Source organism: Euprymna scolopes, chromosome 31, assembly GCF_053919585.1.
Source record: "Euprymna scolopes isolate OS-2025 chromosome 31, ASM5391958v1, whole genome shotgun sequence".
NCBI lineage: Eukaryota > Metazoa > Mollusca > Cephalopoda > Sepiida > Sepiolidae > Euprymna > Euprymna scolopes.
Genome location: NC_136512.1, coordinates 1,033,646 through 1,059,970, shown reverse-complemented (window position 1 = coordinate 1,059,970; position 26,325 = coordinate 1,033,646). Strand labels below are relative to the sequence as shown.

The 26,325-nt window shown below is 36.2% G+C and overlaps 1 protein-coding gene across 5 annotated transcripts in view; it reads left to right on the top strand.

The window, feature by feature from the left end:
- Positions 1–26,325, top strand: part of LOC145255583 (organic cation transporter protein-like) — a 416,644-nt gene that overhangs the window by 32,555 nt on the left and 357,764 nt on the right. Inside the window, exon 1 of one of the 5 annotated variants that reach the window (XM_080114054.1) lies at positions 11,377–11,500. The exons of the other annotated variants lie outside the window; for them this stretch is intronic. The gene's annotated coding sequence lies outside the window, so the exon portion shown is untranslated. Of the gene's footprint in view, positions 1–11,376; positions 11,501–26,325 lie in introns of those variants that run through there. 5 annotated transcript variants of the gene reach the window in all.

Below are 26,325 nucleotides of genomic sequence, written 5' to 3'. Positions count from 1 at the left end.
CCTATCTAAGAACACCCACAGACACATAAAGTATACTTGCCTGACTTTTTTTAACCCGCCCAGTAGTTTTGGAGTCGATAGGAAACACACACACACACACACACACACACACACAAAGTGCCTTTTGTATATAAATAAAAATTGAGATTAGCAGGAATTGCAATGACATTAAAATCGGGTTCTTCTTCTTTGTACTGCCCTAGTTAACAGGGAATTCATAAATGATGACATACGAGCATAAGTTGTCGTCGATGTGTTATCATTGGTCACCCCCCCTTTATAAACCCAGCAAATTGCAAATAAATCTTTTGAATTATTTTTTATCATTTATTTGTTGCTTATTATGAATTCACACGCGAGTCATTATCGAAAATCGCTCACTGGCAAAACACAGGTGATGTCACTCTACCTGATAGTTCATCATTCAAACTCCTTGGCTTACTATTCACAGGCAACATGAATTAGAACATTGAAGACATTGCCGAGGCTGCTGCCAAGAAGCCTCTTTTACTGTGCTAAAAAAATACTCACACCTGAGAGCATTCTATGTCTCTACACAGCCAATAATAATAACAATAATAATAACAATAATAATAACAATAATAATAGCAATAATAATAATAACTAACAATAATAATAACAATAACGACAATAATAATAATAACAACAATAATAATAACAACAATAATAACAATAATAATAACAACAATAATAACAATAATAATAATAACAATAATAATAATATTAATAATAATAATAATAATAACAATAATAATAACAATAATAATAACAACAATAATAATAACAACAATAATAACAATAATAACAATAATAATAATAACAATATAACAACAATAATAATAATAATAATAATAGCAATATAATAACAATAATAATAATAATAATAATAATAATAATAATAATAATAATAATAATAATAAGCAATCAAAATATTGGCCTTATTACTTATCGTGGGGAGTAGTCAGTTGGACAAATGTTTTTTTGTTTTTTTTTAATTTTTTTTAGAAATGTCTTTAGTCCGAGAAGACTGTCTGTAGGCAACTTTTATGGGCAACAATCACAACAATACGATGTTGACAAGATGTCATTATCACGTTGACACACTGGTTTTATCAGATCACTGGAGTTAAGTAACGCTGAATCTGACCAGTGCCAGATTGGTAGCCATTTGGGACAACCAAGGCATTTTGGTTTTTTGGGTTTTTTTTTTTTTACACAGGCATCACCACATTATCAAGGCTAAGAGGCCACTCGGGGATAAGGGTTAAAGAGTGTAAAGTAGAAATTGGACAATATAGTAATCATTAGTAATGAAAATTCGGTAAATTTGTTAGCTTATATGGAGCGGCTCATCAAGAACTTATTAACGTTAGACTTGAAGACAACCATATTGTAGTCAGCCGGAAAGCAGGAAAACAGAAGACAATTCCACAGGCATGCAGTTCTAAGAAAGAAGCTTTGTTCATGGAATCTATGTTTAGGTTTAGGCACAGATAAAGAGTGAGGGGAATTATTGATAGTGGTTTCAGCTAGACGAGTGTTTCTTGTGAAAGTTTGGTGAGGGGGGACCATAGACTGAAGCTCAGTCGAACACTTTCCATGAAAATAACGATACATCAGAGACAAACTCTTGTATGCAGGTTTAAAGTCAGGTCAATCCACCTGTTTTCCAATGTGTGTAGTGTTGATGTGCGCACACATTAGCAATCATATGAAAAGGTTATGGAGTTTACTGAACTCTGTCATCTCGACTGCAGTTGCAAAATGATGATGAGTAATTGTTTCCGACCACGTGTCACATCTAGCCCTCATGGAGGGGCAGGTAAATAAATAACAAAAGTTCTATTTTTCTAGACCCAACACCGATTTTGTCTCTATATAAATGAACTTCCTGAAAATATCAAGTAGAAAGTTAAATATATCACTCTCTGTTCTGGTGGATTGGGTTATAAAATGATTTGTTTTGTTTAATCCTGTTACGACTCAACTCCTTGTCTTTCAGTTGTAGGTGTGTCCCTTTGCTTCCTAAAATTCATATGAATGTTTTTGCTCTCGATGAGAAATCAACTTGACTTGGTTTTTCTTTTTCATCAAATCTTTCTTGGAGTTCATATACAGGGTGACCAAAAAAAACGGGCCCAACTCTAATTAGGGCCCGTTTCTTAGTGTTTTCTCTGAATGAAATGAAACTTTGGTCATAACTAGTTTATTATATTCAAAACATCACATCAAAACACTAGGGGCTTTGGCCTTTTTTTCTCCGTTCTACAGCATATGTTCTAGATGGCCTCCATTTAGCTCCGTGCATTTCTTGAGGCGCAGCATGAAGTTGTCCATGACGTTCTTACAGACCGAATTGGTAATGGCTCTCATCTCCTTCCTTGAGTTCCTTGATGGTTCTGGGTTTCCCTGCGTAGACTCTGTCCTTAAGATAGCTCCAAAGAAAAAAATCCGGGGATGGGGGGAGGGGGACTTAGGTCCAGGCTATGGGGTGCCCACTCAAAATCAGTCTTGAGACTGATCACTTGGCCTCTGAAGTTCTCTTTCAGCCAATCTCAGGACAGGTTTGAGGTGTGAAAACTTGTTCCGTCCTGCTGGAACCAGAACTTGCTCATGAGCGACGGGTAAATGGTCTGGAGCTCACTCTTGAAGGTTTTGAGGACCTCCACATACCGCTCCTTGGTTACTGTCTACTGTCACTGTTGCGCCAGATACTTCACTCAAGATTGGTCCGATGATGCCTCTGGCCAAGATTGCAGCCCACACCGTGCACTTAGGAGAGTGTAGGGGCTTGGTGGCTACTTCATTGGGTCTGGAGGACCCCCAGAAGACATTTGTCTTGGAGTTCGCCTTTCCATCAAGATGGAAGTGAGCTTCATCTGAGGTCCAAAGGAGGTTAGTGTCTCCTCGATCTTCTCGAGCATCTTGACTGCCATAGCCCTCCTCTGCTTCTTGTCTGAGGCTGTAAGGGTCTGCAGCGTCTGTATTCTGTATGGGTAAGCCCTGATATCGTTCACCAGCACTCTCCTGCAAGTCTCACGGGACATACCGAGGGACTGACTTCGCTTACGCACAGAGCGTTTCGGACTCCGCTGGAGACTCTCTCACTCTTTTGACCAGCTTGGCTGTTCGCTTCTTGGGACGTCCCGAGTAGCTTGGACGGTTCTCTCTGGCAGCGTTGAGGTTCTCCACGGTCCCATACTTCTCGAAGTGGTCCATCCAGTTCTGAATTCTGCTTTTGGAAGGAGCCTTTTCACATTCAAACTGACGCATGAAACTGTCCTGGGTTTTCTTAAACGAGCCTGTCTTGTAGTACAATTTAACACAGTGTATTCTTTGTCCCAGCTCCCACTTGCGTCTTGGTGTACTCACGGTCGTTGATTCTGCCATGTCCTGTAAAAATAAGGGCAATCGGTGAATAAATAATGGAGATATCACATGAAGTGTACACGGGGCCCGTTTTTGGGGGGGAGGGGGTCACCCTGTATTAGATCCCTTCCTCTTTTTGCTTCTCACAAAAATCTCTCTATCGTCCTAAACATTTTATCACACCTGAAGCTATTCTCTATCGCTACAAAACTACTATCAGACCATGTACGCACTATTGTTGTCGTATTTGGTCTAGTGAACCTGTGTCACATTCGATGTGCAGAAACGAATCTATAATTTGATTAGCCTTATCATTTCTTCTTCTCTGCAACCTCAGTCTCATAGACGTGATGTTGCTAGCCTTGATCCTTTTTATTATGACATGTGTTCTTCAGAATTGTATGATCTTTTTCACTGCTTCCTTTTTTTGACTCATTGGTCTAGTAGTCTTCACCAGTTCGCTGTTTTTATTCCTCATTGTATAATACAGCTTTTTATTTCAGTGGCTTCTTTCTAAGAACTGCAAGATTGTGGAGCTCTCTTCCTGCTAACTATTTTCCTCCTACCTATAATCTTGGCCTTTGCAAAACTAAGGTTAATAGACATCGTCTGTCTTCTCAGCTTTCGTTTTTGTCAGCTCCTTATATCAAGTTACTTTGCACCTTGTCTGGAGCGATTTTCAGAAAAGAAAAAAAGTTGCTTCCAATCATGTGGTGTTCAGTAAATGGTTTTACTATGGCATAATTCCGACCTTGTGTCAAATCCAGCCCTCATGGAGAGGCAGCTAAATAACAAAAGTTTGCAAGACATGGTCTGTTATCCCAATAAGTGGTTGAAGCAGATTGTTTGTATTGATGAAAAAAAGAGGAAGAGGGTTAAAGATTTTTATCCTGGACCCCAAAATCAACAGAGATTAACCATTCCTGGTCCCTGTTGATTTTGCAGTGAGAGTTTAGTTCTGTGCAATTCTAGGAAGTCCACCCTTCCAGGTTTTTCCTTCTCTCTTTGAGAAGGGGTTAATGCATTGCTAATCGCCTGGGGCACTCTTACTGGGAAATGTTGACGGAGCTGCCCAGGCACGTTTTGCAGGTCAGAATGCCCTTTCTCGGAGGGCTCTGTCTTCTCAATCCCACTTTCCAACCATGGTGTCTAAGTTCTTGCAGTGGCAGAGAAATAAACAACTTCCACCCAAAGCAGACAATATGGCATCATGCTTGAGAAATGGTCCTGAAGCATTATTACAAGAGCAAAGGTCAGGGGATATTGATCATAGAACCTTACAATGGTAAAATCGAATACAAGAAGGAAATGAGAAACAGGCGAAGAGATGGACACACACACATAAAGATGACGGCTAAACAAATTATAAAGAGATACGAGGGTAAAAACAGGCATAGGACAAAGGATGGGGTATGGTTTTTTAACAATCTGTTGGAAACATCAGTGGCAGTGAGCATGGTTATTACGTATCGACTCTTCATTGGACAAAATCTTCATCTAACAGTTCTTTTTTCAGTGAATGTAATATTTTAATGTTGAACAATGTTAAACATGTCGTTTCCAACAAGCACGTACTCGATGCATTCGTGGGTTTCTTGCCAGTGAGCGATCAAGATACACAAACTAATTAATCTATATAATTATAAAACTCTGAACCTTGCTTGCTTTCTTGCATCTTGTCTTTGATGATTGGGCGATTCCACCTTTTAAAACTGGGAAGACAGGTGACTTTAATATAGACTTGTGTCATGCATTCATTAGATTGCTTTGTAATTACATTGAGCTTCTTAAATAAGGACTGGTATGTATTATAAGGAAATAAATTATATTTCCACAGAAATATGTGTGTGTGTGTGTGTGTGTGTGTGCCTGCTTGATTGCTTGAATCTTGTGTTCGTCGACCGGACAATTCTATTTTTTAAAAAAGGAATGACAGGTGAATTTATATATGTGTAGGGTGTGACTCAAAGGCTAAGGAATTAGGATATTTTGGTTTCGATTCTAACTGATGGCACCCAAGTCATATATATTTTTTTGGTTTTGATCTCACTACTATATGTTAGGTTCAATATAATAATCAATAAAGAATTGTTTCTATAATAATAAATATGCAATCTGCATGAATTAAAATATCATATTTAAACATATGCTTACAACCGTGCAACACCGAGCGGCCTGCTAGTTAATTAATAAAAGTTCATTTTTGCAGTCTTGTCTTCATTCTTTGATCATCGTTATTCCAGGCAACAACAATAAACAACTACAAACATTTATGGACCTTTTCCAAAATAATTCGATACACAAATTCATTGTAGAAAGAAACGTTAATAACCAAATTCATTTCCTTGATGTTTTCATAGACACCTCCAACAATGCATTCAACATCTTCGACTACAAAAAAATAATTAGCCTAAATTTTTACCTTCTAAATTTTAAGAGCGAATGCCCATTACAAAATAGCCATTGCCAAAAACCTATTAAACTGCGCTAAACAATCGCCTCCATAAAAAAGAAAATTAGTTTTCGAATTAAAAATATCAAACAAGTCCTTATTAATAATGGATTTTCTAATTATATTGTCGGACAACAAATAAAATCAATGCTTCAGAACTTAAATAAATACCACCACAAATAATAATATCACACAGCATCACAACCCAATTTCCATTAACATATTCTACTGCAATGAAATGCAACCAAACATTAAATTAGAAGTAAAAGACATAAAAATATCTTGCACAGATTCGCATCCCAAACTGGCAACAACAATAAAATAAGATTCATTATTTACTATAAAAAAAAGAAATTTAGCTCCCAAACCTTGTAGTAAGAAACAATGCCTCCCCAACTGTAAAATAATTAGAAAGAGCAAACGTTATTTTTCACTTTAAATGGTCTTTGGGAGAGTATAACTTCTGTAACAACCTTGAAATAGATAATTACATTGGTTATACAACAATTATCCTATCCCATCGCCTCACCCTGCATAATGTAAATTACAGTGCAATTTTTCAACATGTACAAAAAAGCATAACTGTCCCCTTCCCCTTCCGATGTTAGACAAATTTTATTGTACCTCATGAAACAAATTTAAAAAAGCTGAAATCTATATAAAAACCTAAAAACCTGAAATAAACCACATCGTATTCTAAATGTGCCAAAACATTTTTAAATGCTGGTCATAACCTTCCATCCCCTCTCCTATGTGACCCAGTTACTGACCCCGGAATTTGGGTTGGGTAGTGATCAAGCAACCTATGAATACTAACCATTGCTCTTACTACTAATTTTCTACCTTGTTAGTCTTTCACAGCACATCATTAGATTTCCTTGTAATATGGTGAAAACGTTCGTAATAAATATGAGACATATATTAACAGTTTTCACTTTCATACAAAAAAGATATTAAAAATCGAAAAAATAAAAAAGCTATAATTAAACAGCTCTCTGTTTTCTTTAATAATGTTTGTTTAAATGAAAAAATGCTGCCTAAAACCACACTATGTTGAATAAGTTTAAATGCAATGAAACAATATTTTTGGAAAAGTGATTAACACATCTGCAGAACTATTAAAATTGAAATTATACTAACATCAGAAAATAGGTCAGTCTTGAATTCCTGGGGAAATAATTCATATCGTCGAACCATTGATTAATCTTCGTTAAGTTTTTCTGGTGTTTGTATAATTTCACTTATATATATATATGTGTGTGTGTGTGTGTGTGTGTGTGTGTGTGTGTGTGTGTATATATATATTTATTATTTAGTCACTAGGAGTAATCAAACAGGCCATCATCAAAGATTTCTCTTTGAGAACAACTTGTGATGTTCTCTGGAGTCTGAGCGACAACAAGTCTCCCCAGATTTCCAATACTCTCCACCTCTTTTGATATCCTTTGCAAATGAATTTGCATTATCGCAACAGCCGCTCACCATTGATTACTTGTTAATAGCGACCATTGGTCTTCATTGAAATCTGGATGGCAATAAGCTTCCCAGTCTTTTTTGCACTCATCCAGTGGAGGTCCGGCTAGTGTTTTCTCTTCTAGATCTTTTCATCCTCCTTGGCCCCCATTTAAAAATAGGTGGGTGGGTGCAGTTTTAGTTTTCATGATTCCATGTGGTGTTTCTTGGAGTTTTATCTCTATGCCAGTCTCCATATGTCCAGGTAGCGCCTGTGGGTCATGTGTTTTAGTCTCCACATTTAAGGGTTTTTCTTAATCTTTCAGCTGTTTTCATTCTTGTCATCCGTTGGATCTTATCAGCCATCCCTCTGATTCCAATCTCTCTCATTCTTTTTACAAGCGTTTCTAGTCTTGTATTTTATATTTCTCTTTAATATGTATTTATATATACTTCCTTCATTTTCAATCTAAATGTTTTTTAGCCAGATTTTATTTATATTTTGTATAATTCTACACTTTCTCCTCTTCTGACGAAAGTGTTTAGCTTCAAAATGCCATGACCTAAAGAGGTTCTTCTCTCTTATTCTTTCATCATTGATCTAATCTATCTATAAAAGTGAACGTGTCTGTGTATCTGTCTGTCTGGGTGTCTGTCTGTATGTCTGTATGCCTGTGTGTGTACATTTCCATACGCAATAACTCTGTCAATTTTCAGTCTACAAACTCAAAATTTGATATACCGGGTACTGAGATTTGGGAAAATTGATGTGATTGGTTTTCGGTCAAAAATTTGGCGATTAAAGGGTCAAAGTTCAACAATTTGAACTTTGAGAACTCTACCAAACTCCTCCGACAATTTTCGGTCTAAACCCTTGAAATTTTAGATATAGGTTCCTTGGACATGGAGCTAACTTAATAACTTAATTTGAGCCAAAAACAATTAATTTTAAGTGGTAATAATAGGAGTCAAAGTTAAAAAGATTGACCGCTTTTTTTTTTTTTTTTTTTTGCTCAACATACACCTCCAAATACCCGGGAACCCATGCTAGTATATCTATAAAAGTGAACGTGTCTGTGTATCTTACTGTCTGTGTGTCTGTCTGTGTGTGTATATTTCCCTACGCAATAACTCTGTTAATTTTCAGTCTACAGACTCGAAATTTGATATACAGGGTACTGAGATTTGGGAAAATCTATGTGATTGGTTTTCGGCCAGAAATTTGGCTGTTAAGGGGTCAAAGTTCAACGATTTGACCTTTGAGAACTCTACCAAATTCCTCTGACAATTTTCGGTCTAAATACTTGAAATTTTAAATATAGGTTCCTTGGACATGGATCTAACTTAATAACTTAATTTGAACCCAAAACAATAAATTTTAAGGGGTCATAATAGGGGTCAAAGTTTAAAAAATTGGCCGATTTTTTATTTTATTTTATTTTTTTTTTTGCTCAACATACACCTCCAAACACCAGGGCAACGCCGGGCTGAAATGCTAGTGATATAATAAATTTATATTTAACTTTTATTCCTCATCTTTTATTCAATACTAGCAGGGAGACCCAACGTTGTCCGAGATTGAGTGAGAATCAACAAATATTTCACCTTCCCATACTTTTATTGTCATCAAAATCAGTGAAATCACCCATTTTTTTAATCAAATCGATTAATTGCTCTAGTTGAGAACCTCCACCCTTGTAGTGTACTGAGAAGAAGCTTCACATGCCTCTCCCCAATGACTTATTCCACAATATATTGTAGTCTACATTGCACTGTAGAGAACCTACTGTTGATGTTATAAAATTATCATTTTATATATAATGGCTTGAATTAAAGTTTAAAATGCGAAAGTCAAGTATCATGATTCAATTGTGCTCTAAACGAAAACATTCATGTCGAACGCGCCCCTGTCTTATCAAAGAGCCTAATGTAAGTTTAATGAAATTATTTTTAATTACTTGAATTAAAGTGAAAATTACAAAAGTCAAGTATCATGGGTCAGTTGTTCGCTAAAAAAGAGCATTTATTTTGAACGTGCATCTGTCTTATAAAAGAGTCTACAGTTGATTTTATAGACTTGGTCTTTCTGCTTGTGCATTGCTATTGCACTTGTGATGCTGGGCTGTATTAGGTGTTTACTTTGGTCAAAAACGTCTGTTCCTTATTTAATCAGAATATTTCGATTATCAATACTAATCGAAGATATTTTGATACAAATCTATCTAAGAACACTGCCAGACACATTAAGTACCTTCGTGTGAAATTTTATAAAAATCTGCCTATAAAAGTGTTAATTTTCGTCAGAATCGGACTTTCTTTTATTATTCAGATTGTTTTATCGATTTTCGATACTTATCAGAAGCATTCTGACACAAAACCTACGTAAAAACACTCCCTGACACATCAAGTACGTTCGTGTGAAATTTAAAAAAATTGGCCCAGACGTTTTGGAATCTATAAAGCATGAACTCTCACTCTCTCACTCTCTCTCTCTCTCTCTCTCTCTCCCCAATACTTTTGCATGCCACTGTATATATATATATATATATATATATATATATATATATATATATATATATACCTATTTCATTTACTCACATAAAATTGATATACGAAAGTATAGATTTATGCGTAAACTTTAAGTATTTACTTCAAAAGTGCTCAATACATAGGTAGAACTAGTTAGCAATTTATAAAATATATATGGCGATTAAGCTACACTGAATATTCGGCGTTTCATCCACTCTAGGATTTGTCAGGATTATGCGCAATCCTAGAGTGATGAAACGCCGAATCCTAGAGTGGATGAAACGCCGAATATTCAGTGTAGCTTAATCGCCATATATATTTTATATATATATATATATATATATATATATATATATATATATATATATATATATATATATATATATATATCTGATGGCAGCAAATTCGCTTTCGAACATTGCCATCACTCGATACAGCACAACAAAAAAGAAAAAAAAGATATATAGAAACACGAAAACATGCAGTGATGAGCTGCACGAATGTGGCTTTTAAGCCCTGCTAAACTCTTGCATTCCTTAGCACACATTGTACAGACATGTGCACCACTAACAGCACGTTCTTGCTGTTCTTTTCTATGCAGGATCAAATGCCGTTTCAAACCGCCTGTCGTTTTGTACATTCGCCCGCAGTGTACACAGGTCAATTCTGGCAACTCAAGACTGCTTTGTGGCCCGCTGCGCCGATGAGTAGACTGGTGACTCATCAGCCCAGCTCTGCTAAGGCATATTCTTCCGCACACCTCACACTCCAGACCAATTTGGCTCCCCCTCCCATCCACGGTTTCTTTCACTCTCCCTTTCCGGATATCATGCTTCAGCCGCTCATACTGGGTTCGATCCACCTCAAACTTGCCCACACCTCCCCGCAAAGTCCTTCTCCACCCTCTGCGATCCAAAGCAAGACTCTCCCAGGTTCTTTCATCAATCTCATATTTTTTTAAGGTGAATCTTAAACAATCCTTAAATCTCAATTTAGGCTTTCGAGCCAGACGTCTTCCCTCGGCGAGCTCACCATATAGGAGTTGTTTGGGAAGTCAACTGTCTAACATCCTCACCACATGTCCACTCCATCTCAGTCTATGCTTAATAACGTGAACCTCAATGCTAAGGCATTGGGTCCGATCAAGCACCTCCTCATCACTGACATACATCTGCCAACCCACACCTAAGATTCGCCGTAGGCACATCTGGTGAAACCGCTCGAGACGTCTCAAATGCTCCCTGTATGTTGTCCAAGTTTCACAACCATAGAGAAGAGTAGAGAGAACGTATTCGGCATAAACCTTAATCTTAGTTGGCAGCAAGATCCCATGACGTCTCCACAAACGCTCATTCAACTTTCCGAAGGCATCACTTGCCCTGCTGATCCGTAACGATACCTCATCATCCAGGGCACCAGACATACTCAGTGTGCTGCCCAAGTATACCAACTTAGAGACAACTGCTATCCTTGACTCACAGATATAAACTGATGGCCTCATAGTATGGCATGCCCGGAGCAGGCTCATACATTAAGACAGTTTTTTTTTTCAGATTGATGGTCAGGCCCAATATGCTGCAGGCAACCGCAAAAGCGTCCACAAGATACTGCATATCAGTCACCGTATGAGCTACCAGATCACCGTCATCCGCATAGAGTAAGTCACGAATCGTGTTGGTGAGTACCTTTGTACTTGCATTGAAGCGCCTAATGTTGAACAACCCCCCAGTAGTTCGGTAACGAATATAGACACCATCAGAGCACCCCCCCCAAATGCCATCCGAAAGACCATGGTGAAATACAACGCAAAGAGTGTGGATGCTGGAATGTCTCCCTGCTTAACACCATTTTCTACTGAGATAGGATCAGCCAGCTTTCCCCCAACGTTGATCACAGCCTTCATATCATCGTGGAAGAGCTTTAAGATGGTTATAAACAGGACAGCCAAGCCTTTTCAAAATATAACAATAACAATATATATATATATATATATATATATATATATATATATATATATATATATATATATATATATATACTGATGGTGTTCTATATTTAGTGATAGACTATTAAAATCCTGATGTAAAAAAGGACACATTGTCCGACGTGATGAATGTTTGCCTCCGTGCAAGAACGTTAATATCATTTGCAAAAAGGACTAAAAAAATAACTATTTTTCAAATGGAGTTTTCATGACTTCACTAAAGAATTTGACACTAAATTTTCGGTCTAAAATGTTTGTAAACAAGAATTTGGTCGCAACTAAAATAGACGGAGATTAATATAAAATCCAGATTTGTTAAAAAAAGAACAAACAAAAAAACAAAAAAAAAAAAAAACAGATATTTATAAAGTGAATTTTTTGCTGGAAGTGTTATTTCAAAGATACACACATATCTCTCTATATTTTTTAGGCACTTTGTATGTATGCATGTGTACGCATGTGTGTGAGTTTTTCCCCTGTGGATGCTGAAGCGGCAGGGCCGATTTTTAAGTTTTTTTCTCCTGTTCTTTACGTCGTTCATTTTCCACGTTCCTTAAATCAAATCTCCCTACAGCAAAAAATAGCAAAAATAAATAAATAACAATAAAAAAAACAACAGAAAAATCAACAAAAATTTACTAAAAAAAATTTAAAAAATAAACAAACAAAAACAAACAAATAACCAACCAAAAAGTAACCAAAATAGTAATAATAATAATAATAATAATAATAATAATAATAATAATAATAATAATAGTAATAATAATAATAATAATAATAAACACATGTTTTTCATTCTATGCATAACGTTTGTTCTTTCTTTATTCTCTTTTCTCTCTCTCTTTCTTTCTTTCCTTCCTTTCTCCCTTTTCTTTCTTTATTTTCCTTCTTTCTTTCCTTGTTTACTTCGTTCATTTTCTTTTCTTTTCGAACCCAATCTTCCTACGGCAAAAATAACAAAAATAAAATAAAAAAAACAAACAAACAAAAAACAAGAGAAAACCAGCAAAAACACCGCCCCAAAAAAGAAACAAAATAATGATAGAAACAAAACAACAAATATCTTCCTTTTCGTTCCATGCTTGACGTCTGTTGCCCTTGGCAACACACTTATATCAGACTCACGTAGTTATGCTTAAATGCTATTAAAATCCGGTCGATGCAGTTTTTTGCGAAAAACAAGCATTCCTTGGCACGTGGAAATCCTACAGGCACTACAGATTCAAAACACTTGGATGGTTGGGATTCCGGTCGGCCATCTTGTGGTTGCCCGGGTGTATTTCGTTTGGGGGTTCTGTTTTACGGCATATTAGCCTTTTCGGTTATTTAACATCGAATCTAATAAATTGTGAAAAAGTTTTTATTTTTCAAATTCTTTATAATATCTTCAAATATTTATTCATTGTGTTCGGTTTGGTTTTTAGTAGATGGGATTGTTTTACCTTCCTAATAAATTTAAGCAAAGGACAAGACACAAAAGAAACACAAACTTCCTTTTTGAACAATGGCAATAAAGAGTATTTTATTTGTAGAAGGAACTGCCAGGTCAAGCTGCTAAAAGGGAAGAAGAAAAAGAAAGTTCTTTTAAGGTCAATCAGTATCGTGTCGTCCCCGGCTGGATAGCAGTTGTCTCAAATGGACCGTCAATGCTATAGCGAAATGTCCGATGGGCAGGAAACGAAAGGGGATGTTGCTACGCTGGCGATCCGGATCTGACTGCAGTGCTGACGTTCCCTTAAGACTTTTAGGGAGCAGATGAATCAATGCGCCCTGTTAGCTGATTGCTCAGACTGTGGCCGGAAAACTCAAAGGGGGCGTTGATTCACCAGAGAAAATAGTTCTCTATGATTGCTACAGGTTGTTTTGTTTTACGATATATCGACCATTTTCTGGTAATTTAGTGCCGATTCCAGTGATTTTGAAAAGAGGTTTTATGCTTTAAGTTATTTATATAGATAAGAGGAGCATGCAAAATTAATTTTGCGGTGCATGTTATAAAAATTAAAACGTATTTACTAAATGTAAATCAATATTAATATTTATGTTTTTATATATACATTTATTTATAATAGAAATTGTTCCAAACAAGGCGTGAAGACACTTGATGCAAGGAGCTCAGAACGGAAGATGATTATCACAAAGACAAGAGATGCTTATTAACCTTAGTTTTGAAAAGACCAAGGCTATATGTAACAAGGGAAACAGTGAGCAAGAAGAGAGTTCCACAACCTTTTTTTTTATTATTATTATTATTCAATTTTCACCCCAAACAAGGCACAGTGCCACTTTGAAGCAGGGGGCTACTATCAGGGACTTAATTAGCAGGGTCATTATGAAGGGAGATGAGTAGAAAGATGTTTGTTCACATTACACTTGAACTTCTGCATATCAGTGCAGTTGGGAAAGCAGAATCCCGGAAGGGAGTTCCAAAGACCCGCAGTTCTGGGGAAGAAACTATTGGAGTAAAAGGCTTTCTTGCACCTAGGGATCTCTACTGTAAAGGGATGAGACTTAGTAGCTTGTCGGGTTTGTCGGGGGTAGTTACGTCAGGGAGGTACAAGTGTTTGCAGTTCGTCAGAGCATTCACCATTAAAGTATTTGTAGAACAGGCAGAGGGATGCAACATCTCGTCGATGGGACAGAGGCTGAAGCCTAGATGACAATTCAGGACCTATCAGGTTGGCGACTCTCTTTTGAACCCTGTCCAGGAGCGAGAGACAAGCAGCAGATGCACCAGCCCAGATGTGACAACAGTACTCCATACATGGGCGAATGGTGGCCTTATAGAGGTATAGGATACTGTCAGACGTAAGTAGTTTTCTAGCACGGTAGAGGGAGCCAACCTTCCTTGCAGCAGCCTTGGCAATGCTCTCAATGTATCTATTCTAGTTCATATTCCCTGTAAACGTTAGGCCGAGGAGTTTAAAAGAAGTACTTTCAGGCAATGTGTTCTTGGCCATTGCTATTAGTGGTAGAGAAGGTTTCTTGTAGTTAATGAAGTAAACAAGCTTAGTCTTAGCAGCATTGAATGTGACCAACCATTTTTGTTCCCATTCCACTACAGATTGGAGGTCATCCTTGCAGCTTTTCGAAAGAAACTATTGAAATAAGAAGTTGTTTTGTTTTCGTTTTAGCTTTGCGGAGCATGATTGCATTTTGCAAAGTAGAGGGGGAAAAAACAATAACATCAATGATTAATTTTAGGTCAAGGCGCCAGTATCTTCAGACAGTCTGACCAGGTAACACTAGGATGTGTTTAGAGTTCAACATTTGTAGAGGTTTATGAAATTTGTAAGAAAATAATGAGCCTATTTGATCACTAACTATAAATATTTATGACAAGCTTAAATTTAAATTAAACTCAAAAGTCTGTGGAACACGTTATTACTGAACGATTTCTCTTCAGATTACCACATGATTGTCTTCAAATTCAATGTCCACAGACTCTTACTAGTATTGGTCCATCTGGGCAGGAGCTGCTCGGCGCACCCTATACAGCCTTGATAGAGTTCAAAACCGGCTTCAAAACCTAGTAGGTGATCCCCTTTTCACTTCTCTGCTTGCGAGCCTTTCTCTCCTCTATCGTTATTTTTATGGCAAGTGCTCGACTGAACTCCAATCTAGTCCCTCCTTGCCAAACTTTCACTTAAAACACTCGACTAGCTACAATCACTATTAACTATTTTCCCCACTATCTGTGCCTAAATCGAAATGCAGATTCCATGAACAAAGATTCTTTCCCAGAACTGCCAGCCTGTGGAACACTGTTCTGCTGGCCTGCTTCTCGGTTGAATATAAGATGGTAGCCTTCAAATCCAATGTAAACAAATTTTTGTTGAGCCGTCCCCATAAATAATCAAATTCTACTCAATTTACACCATTAATGATTACTGCACTATCACCTTACATTCATTAACCCTTGACCTTCGGGCCTTGATAAGTGGTGATTCCCGATGTTATCAATTTGTTTATTATTCTTATGCAGCAAGAGCAATCCGAGGATAATTGTTAATAAGGCAGAATGATTGTCAGCCGAGAGAAAAGAGTATGACTATTAATACAATGGATAGAACGATAAAAGTGTCACCTAAAAAAAACAACACAACAGATTTATTTTAAAGTTTTTATTGAAAAAATCAATTCTGATAACTTAATTATGCAGTAGAACTGACATCTATTCAATGTAGTCGCATTCAGCCTTAATCACCACTCTGATACGGATCCGGAACTGGGAGCATGCCTTTTCCACAATGCCAGCGGGAGCTCGGCGAATACTTGGCGGATGGTGGCGATCAAGCTAGCTTTGATGTTAGGGGAGGTTATGTTGGTAATGTTCTCTACGTATAACCAAGCGAAGTGATCCAACGGGTTCAGATCGGGTGAGTGAGGGGGGGCAGTGAGGAAACGGAGTAGAAACGGGTACAAAGTCGTAGCATTTCTTCTAAAGTCAAACATGGGTCTCTTTGAACTTGTGGGTCGGTGCCAAGTCCTGATACCACACGCAGGGTCTACCAGCAGCCACCTAATTGCAGGGTAACACCACACTCTTGAGCACATCCAAATACACTTTGGTGTTGACTTTCAAGCCGACTTCGAAGATGTGAGGTGGCATGATGTGACCCTCGCTTTAAAACACACCAAAGACCATAACCGTGACCGGAAACTTTGTTTTTATCAACTTGAACACGTCTCTACTATTTGTGGCAATCCAGCGAGGCATTTTGAGGGTGCTAGAAATGGTCCTGTTGTTATAACTTGAATCGATAGAGAGCATGAGTTGTATAGCGGCGCATCTCCGATCTCGCTTGTTGAACATTATGTTACTTTCAGACATGATAGAAGGCTCATATCGCTCGTGGGATTTGTACATAACTGGCCAACTAGTAGATGGTCAGCAACAAAAAAGATAAACGGTTTTCATCAAACGGAGGTGGAATCATGTCGTCTTTTCTAGGACGATAATTTTATCGTTCCAACCTGTATTGATCAAAGGTGCGTTTGATTAGAAAGATTTACAGGAATTTGTTGATGTTGGATTGGAACATTACCAAGTTTAAACCAACGCGGAAGTTGTCCTACGGTTATGTATTTCGAACCAAACTTATTTTTATAAATATTTTAAGATATAAAGAACTTGAAGCATAAAAACTTTTATCCAAAATTACTGGATTCGGCATTAAGTAACACGAAAAGGGTTGATATGACACAAAAAAAAACCAAACAACCGAACTAACTAATCCTCTTACTTTCTTTATACTTCTTGTGCCTTTATTCGTTTTTCTTTCTTTTTTCTTCCCTTTTATTTTTCATCTTTTCTTTATGTTTCATTTTTTTCTTCTTCCTTTTCTTACTTTTTTTTTCATTCTTCTTCTTTCACGTTTTATTCTCCTTCTTTCCTCCTTTCTTAAACAAAATCTTACTACGGCAAGAAAAACAATAACAACAACTAATAAAACCTATATGTTCGTTTCATGCATATTTCCCTTGACAAGGCACATATATTAAGACATACCCGAAAAATGTTGATATGCCGCAAAATAAAACAACCAACCCGCTATCTTTATTTATACACTCTTCTTGGTTCTTTCTTTCTTTTTCTTTTTTTTTTTTTTTCGTACTCTCTTTTTTATTTTTTATCTTCTTGGCTTTTTTTCTCTCTCCGTTTTTCCCCAATTTCATACCATCATTCTCTTTTTCTTCTCCTTTTTTATCTTTTCTTCGTCGCAATATTCAATATTCATTTTTCACGGAACATAACAATACGATTATTAATTTCCCATAAAACTCTTCTCTCAAAGAATTTTTTCAAATTTTCTTTTTTTTAATTAATCTTATCTGCTACAGTTGCAAACAAATTAGCAATTGTCGATAGAAATCTTCAAGAATCCAGAGATCCATTTATTCAACCACTTGTCAAAGACAATTTTGGATGGAGATGGAATGGAAATAATTGGATAGCTGAATTTATTAGGTGTAATTCAAATTTAAAAAAAAAAAACTTCTTTTGTTTAAGAATCTTTGAGAAGAGGATAGATTATTCGTATTATTTGGATCCTTCGAATTCCTGTTCTCATCATGAATGTCATTTTCACAACGTTTCGGTTGATGTTACCTCTGACCTTCTTTAAGTGTATCTTATTGGATGATCAAGATCTCTCTCTCTCTCTCTCTCTCTCTCTCTCTCTCTCTCTCTCTCTCTCTTCTGACCTTGAACACGTGGTGCAATGGGGGAAAACATGGCTGGTTAATTTTAATGCATCAAAAACCAAGCTTCTCTATTCTCATCATCAATGCTCTGAACCCCATCTGGCACCATTTGAAATGAATGAGTCTCGTCTTAAGGATGCATCTCATCTTGAATATTATTTTCAGAACGTTTCTGGCGATGTAACCTTAAACCTTCTTCAAGTGTGTCGTGTCGAACACAAGAAGTCTTAAGTAATTTCCAATTGTATTTTGAGTGTCGCCCGCACTGGGGATTGAACCTTCAAAAAAGTGTAAATTGCAACTGAATTTTACAAGTTACTTTATCTACTATGCCGCGAGTTCTTGCAGACAACTATGAATTTTAGGAGCCTTAAACCTATTTTAAAATTAAAATTTTAAATGCAAAAATCAAGTATAATACCTTTGTATATATTTCATTTCTTGACATCACACTTGCACCACGCCTTAAAATGCTGACGCAACACAAAATCAACACATGAGTCGTCAATAACCGTTCATTTCTAGGTTTGGTGATTTAATCGCAGATGCAAACTATGTTACATTGTTGATTTTATACCCAGGGTCCTTTTTGCTTGTGTGGTGATAAAACTTCTCAAAAGCACTTTGAAATAAAGGTAGACTCATATATATATACTAGCATGGGTGCCCGGTGTTGCCCGGGTATTTTGAGCAAAAAAAAAATGTGGTCAATTTTTTCAACTTTGCACCCTTATTATGACCCTTTAAAATTCATTGTTTTGAGCTCCAATCAAGTTTTTAAGTTAGATCCATGTCCAAGGAACCTATATCTAAAATTTCAAGTTTTTAGACCGAAAATTGTCGGAGGAGTTTGGTAGAGTTCTCAAAGGTGAAATCGTTGAACTTTGACCCCTTAATCGCCAAATTTCTGGCCGAAAACAAATCACATCAATTTTCCCAAATCTCAGTACCCTGTATATCAAATTTCGGGTCTGTAGACTAAAAATTAACAGAGTTATTGCGTAGGGAAATGTACACACACACACACACTTTCACTTTTATAGATATACTAGTATGTGTGACCGGCGTTGCCCGAGTATTTGGAGGTGTATGTTGAGCAAAAAAAAAAAAAAGCGGTCAATCTTTTTTAACTTTGACCACTATTATGACTCCTTAAAATTTATTGTTTGGGACTCAAATCAAGTTATTAATTTAGATCCATGTCCAAGGAATCCATATATCAAATTTCAAGTGTGCAGGCCGAAAATTGTCGGAGGAGTTTGGTAGAGTTGTCAAAGATCAAATCGTTGAACTTTGACCCCTTAATCGCCAAATTTCTGGCCGAAAACAAATCACATCAATTTTTCCAAATCTCAGTACCCTGTATATCAAATTTTAAGTCTGTAGACTAAAAATTGACAGAGTTATTGCGTAGGGAAATGTACACACACAGACACACAGACAGACACTTTCACTTTTATAGATATATAGAGAGATATATATGACAAATAAATGACAAAAGTCTATATTTCAAATTTCAAGATGTTGACCATCTTACAATTTATTCCTTTAAGTATAATTTGTTCATTTAAGTACGAACTTAAAGGAATAAATCGTAAGATGTTCAACATCTTGAAATTTAGAACATAGACGTTTGTTATTTATTTGTTATATGCTCTGTAATTACATTGAGCTTCATAAATTAAAGGATATGAATAAAAGATGAAATATGATTGGAAAAACATATTTCTACACAAACTCATACGCACACCGAAACTGTTAATGTCGCTAAAAGTAAAAACAACAAATCTTATATATATATATATATATATATATATATATATATATATATATGTATATATATATATATATATTCTTTTGTCATACACATAATTACTTGGCTTTCATTATAACACCTCACCAAGCAGTTAATTGGAATGTGATTCATATTTCTAACCCAAACTTGTCACATTTTCTTTTCTTTTTTTTCTACTTATTTCTTGGTTTGTCTTTTTTGTCTTTTTCCATTGTTTTACCATTTCGAGTTTTTTTTGGAATTTGGTCCTTTTGTGTTAATTGTCTGTAACTCTTCGAGATTACATCCTAAAATAGTTGTAATTAAGTTCGGTATGTAGAATCGTGTTATCTACAACAACCGCATGTCTGAAAGCAACTTCAATTTTCTCATACATGAGTTTTTGGTTTTTTTTTTTAGAAAAGTAAACAATTAACTAACAAAGAATATATATATATATATATATATATATATATATATATATATATATATATATATATGTGTGTGTGTGTGTGTGTGTGTGTGTGTCACTTGGACGCCCGGCATTGCCTGGTCGTACAATACGCTTAAACATGATATTTTAATTTATGCAGATTGCATATGTATTATTATAGAATCAATCTTCGATTGAATATTATATATTACGATAAACAATTTGCCCGATGGATTAATTTGCAATAAATAAATAAATAATGATAATGTCGTTCATCAAATTCCGTCTATGTTTATTTACAATATCACGTCAGCTGATATTTGGGCTTGACGATGAATGCCCTGGAAAAGTCACTTCTGATTAATGTTTAGTTTTAAAATATGCAAAGGTAGAAATCATTTGCGGCGATTTTTAATATTACCTTTTCTTTTATCATAAATTGAACTCATTAATAAGAAAAAATTAAAATAAAATGGTGAGGTACGCCCGGGCTTGAATACGGGATCAATCAATCTTTAGTTGAATGCTCTACCCCTGAATTATACCTCCAGATGTCAATATTTCTGGGTTTTTTTTAAAAGAGGGTTTCCTTTTTTCTGTTGTTCTTGGCCTTCAGGCCGGGATCAAAGTATAGTATCTGTTCCGGCAGATACTGTAAGCAAAGACCATATGTGGGGGGGGGGTCACCCCACGTATAAGACCTTGGTCAATGTAGGAGCAACCCTTCATACCAATGGACACTATCCAGCTACCCTACTCCCCGGGGAGTTGGTCCCCATTTTCCCCCTTCACTCCTCACATTAAAAATAGGCCTTGTGCCTAATTTGCTCGGTGGGGGAGCAAATAAATACCTTGCCTTTTTCTGTTGTTCTTGGTTTTTGGGCCGGGATCAAAGTGTAGTATCTGTTCTGCAGATGCTGCACATAACAATCACGAGGTTCTTTGCTCAGCAACCGAGAAGGCTAACATGCTTGCCAGTCGGTTTGCCTCAAACTCCACACTGGACCCTCTAAACATCCCCCTACCTCAATTTCCTATGCGGACAGACGCCACGCTAGACGATCTGATAATCACCCCTGCTCAGGTGCATGCTATCATAAAAAACCTTAACACTCCAAAAGCATATGGACCCGACCTCATCCCAGCTGTGCTATTAAAAAAGTGCTCAGCCGAAGTAGCTCCAGTTCTCTCCAAACTCTACAACAAATGCCTTAATGAATCTTGCTTTCCGGGCTGTTGGAAATCTGCTTCTGTGGTACCAGTATTCAAGAATTCTGGCGAAAGAACTGACCCATTAAATTATCGCCCTATTAGCCTCCTCCCACTTTTTGCCAAAATATTTGAGACCTTAATTAACCATGCTCTAGTCCAGCACCTTACAGATGCTAAACTTCTGACCGACCAACAATATGGATTTAGACAAGCCCGTTCCACGGCAGACATCCTCACTGTAATCTTTGAACGCATATACCATTCACTGGACAAAGCGGGAGAGGGCAGAGCGGTAGCTCTAGATATATCTAAGGCTTTTGACAGGGTATGGAATGAGGGTCTCCTCAGGAAGATTAGATCTTACGGTATCACTGGTAGAATACTTAACATAATTAAATCCTTCTTAGATAAGAGAAAAATCCAGGTTGTCGTCGATGGTCGTACATCTAAACAATATGATATAAATGCGGGAGTGCCCCAGGGATCTATCCTTGGACCTCTACTGTTCCTGATATTCATAAATGACCTCCCCGACAAAATTGCCTCTGAGATGGGTATATATGCTGATGACACCACACTCTATAGCAGGCACGACAGGAAAACAAATGAACATATATCTAAAGTAATGGCAGAAACACTAGAGGATGACCTCCAATCAGTAGTGGAATGGGGACAAAAATGGATGGTAACGTTCAATGCCGCCAAGACAAAACTGGTTTCATTCAATAATTACAAGAAACCTTCTCTACCACCTATAGCAATGGCCAACGACTCTTTATCTGAGAGTACGTCTCTCAAGCTCCTTGGCCTAACGTTCACAGGAAACATGAGTTGGAACAATTACATTGAGGGCATTGCCAGGGCCGCTGCAGGGAAGGTGGGCTCTCTCTACCGTGCTAGAAAACTTCTAACACCCGAAAGTATCCTGTACCTCTATAAGGCCACTATTCGCCCATGTATGGAGTATTGCTGTCATATTTGGGCTGGTGCATCGGCTACTAGTCTCTCGCTCCTTGACAGGGTTCAAAAGAGAGTCGCAAATCTGATAGGCTCTAAACTGGCATCTAAGCTTCAGCCTCTGTCCCATCGTCAAAACGTTGCATCCCTCTGCCTGTTCTACAAGTATTATAATGGTGAATGCTCTAATGAACTGCAAGCACTTGTGCCCCCACGACGTGAACACCCTCGACAGACCCGACAAGCTGCAAAATCCCACCCCCACACTGTAGAGATCCCTAGATGTAAAAGATCTTTCTACTCCAGTAATTTCTTCCCCCGAAGTGCTAGACTTTGGAATTCCATTCCAGGTCACTGCTTCCCCAACTGTACTGACATGCATAAGTTCAAGTGCAACGTGAACCAACATCTCGCTGCCCTAATCCCTACATAGTACCCCAGTAGATGTTTCCCCTGATAGTAGCCCCCTACACCAAAGTGGCAATGTGCCTTGTTTGGGGTGAAAATGTAATAGAAAAAAAAAAAAAAAAAAAAAACATAAGTTAATTGGTCCTTGGTCAATGTAGAAGAAACCCTTCATACTGAGACAATTACTATTATTTTCGATACTGCCAGAGTTCCCCTTTTTTACCCTTGTTTTATGGGAGCTGGTTTAACCCCCCGTTAAAAACGACCTTGTGTCACATTTTGTTTTGGTGGGGAAGCAAATAAATACATAAATACTTTGCTAAGATTTTATTATCTCCCTTGCCAGTGTAACGTATAAAAATTCCCTTTTAAAAATTCTTCTTTTATATCTATAAAAAAAAACTATTTTTAGGATCGGATTTTTTCGAGTTTAAATACTTATGTTTAGTAGAGAAATTCATCCCATATCCAAGAACACGGCCAGTAATACAAATTAACTTTGTGTGAAATTTGCTCAGCCTTTTGGGAACATATAACGAACTCTCCCTCCCTCTCTCTCTCTCTCTCACACACACACACACACACACACACACACACACACACACACACAGTGACTTCCGGCCTTGGCAGACGTGTTTTAAATATTCTCTCCAGTGCTTTTTCTGTGCACATTTGAACTTCTCTTTTAATGATTTTGAACTCATTCCATTTGTGATATTTTCCAAGGAATTCTGCCTTTTGGATCTTTTTTGGACCATTTTCCAGTTACGCGATTCCTTTGGAACTTACCTGTTGGATTGGAAGTTTTTAATTCGACCGTGTTTGGATTTTTACCATTCTTGGATTTTTTACCCTTCACCGGACTATCCATTTATGTGAAATCTTTTTATCATTTTTTTCTTTTACCTCCTATTCCCCTTACCTCACCCTTTTTTTTAACCAAGTAAGATCTGTGATTTACTTGTGGTTTCATTAAATACTTTTACATGCAAAATCCGATCCCGCATTGTGCTAATTCCTGCCCTCTGATGAGAAGGAGAGTATTTCTTCGAAACTCCGCGGATTAAGGACTATCCACTTATCTTGTGCTTCCTTTTTAAAATTAAATATGTTTTTAACTCTTTTTCAAGATGTTTTTTAACATGTTTTATTAAACATTTGTTCATATTATAAGCTCTATTTCCTTTTCGGTTTTATTGAGCTTTTACGTCTGTTTGAGATTACTTTACTTGTAAATATTAACTCTTCATTATTTATCATATATTTTAAGTTTACCATTTTGATTACCTTGGTAAACTTATAGTAATTTTTATATATATATATATATATATATATATATATATATATATATATATATATATATATATATATATATATATACGGGAGGAGTTGAAAGACTTTAGATAGATTCTTTAAGAGGAGACTTACCTAGATACTGCAAAGTTCCACAAATTAATTTGGAACTTGTAGAGAAGATGAAGAATGAAAAAACGACATTATAAAAATATATACTAATGCATGTAGATTTAATCGTTTATAAAATATGTATGACACATCAATTAGCGGTGTAGGATAAGTAAACTGTTTATACCTAGGTATTTCAAACCCTAATGCTTTTCATCAGAAGAGGAGAGAAGATGCTAGATTACATATTAGAGATACAACATCTAGCGGTTACTACAAATAATGGCCGTGAGAGGAAACTTACACTCAAGTAAAATGAACCCTCTCTCTCTCTCTCTCTCTCTATATATATATATATATATATATATATATATATATATATATATATATATATAGAGAGAGAGAGAGAGAGAGAGAGAGAGACAGAGAGAGAGAGTTAAAAGAATTAGATAGATTCTTTAAGAGGAGACTTATAGAGATACTGCAAAGTTCAACAAATTGAAGTGGAACTTATATAGAAGATGAAGAATAAAAAAACGACAGGATCAAAATATATACTAATGCATGTAGATTTAATCGTTTATTCAATCGGGATGACACATCAATTAGGGGTGTAGGATAAGTAAACTGTTTATACCTAGGTATTTCGAAGCTCATCAGAAAAGGAGAGATGTTAGGTAACATTCTTCTTATATTCTCTCTCTCCCTCCCTCCCTCTCTCTCTCTCTACCTATCTCTCTCTTTCTCTCTCTCTCTCTCTCTCTCTCTATATATATATATATATATATATATATATATATATATATATATATATATATAAAATTAGTGTTTGATGATTAATCGGAATTAGGAAAAAAGAACTTTTAGGGGTATCGAAATCGGTATCGGAATACAAAAAAATTGTACCTATTATTCGATAACAAATACAATTTATTTAATTGCCTTTTTTATTTGATTTTGTTAAAAGCAAAAATTTTCACTGCTGATAATAATGATAAAATAATAAATATTTATTGATTTGTTTTAACTACAAGTAAAACTAAAATCTATTGATTACCCATTACAAATGTATTTTTTTTTTACGCCTAAGAAAATATTTGCACATTTGGCATGTGCTTTTACATAAATTGGGGAATTAAATATTTAGAGATTTATAAAGAATCGGAATCAGAAATTTATTATGGAATTGATAATTGTATTAGAATCCTGAAAAAATAATGGAATCGTCTCATCACTAATATATATATATAATTTTTTTTTTAATTTGACCGTTATTATGACCCCTTTTATTGCGTAGGGAAATATACACACACAGACACACAGTACAGAGATACACAGACAGACAGACAGATAGACACGTTCTCGTTATATATATATATATATATATATATATATATATATATATATATATATGAGAGAGAGAGAGAGAGAGAGAGAGAGAGAGAGAGAGAGAAAGAGAAAGAAAACAAGTCACACGTTCATGAACATTCCGTCTTTATTGTAAGACTGCTTTTGAAAGTTTTACAATTTAGACAAAACATTGATGAACGTGTGACTTGGTTTGTTCCTTTTGTATCTCTCTATCTAGTTGGAATACTATTTCCATTATTCTCATTATATATATATATATATATATATATATATATATATATATATATATATATATATATATATAAAACGCGGACATTGAGGTGACATTCGCTTAGATTCTAATTGGCAGACTCATCTTGTCTGTCCTGCTGTCTAACTCAAACGTACTAGAAACTCTGTTTTTCACCACCACCCTCCCGAACACGTGACATCATTTCTATGTCATACCATTCAACACTTTCATTTTCAGCACGTTTTGTTTAGGGAGCTAACCTTTAACCCCCTTCCTGCTTTAATCACACCACCTGCAGTTGGTACATTTCCGTTTGCCGTCAGGTTATCCTGACATGTACTGACGTGACCCTCGCCATAATGTATACTAGTTGACATAATCGCTACTTCCTGGGGTAGGGTTCTAATATATCTCAAAAACATGAGTAGAGCTAGGAAGTAAGTTATGAAAAAATATGGTAATTATATGACACACGTTCTGTGTAGCTTAATTGTCATATTTTCATAAGTTACTATACAAA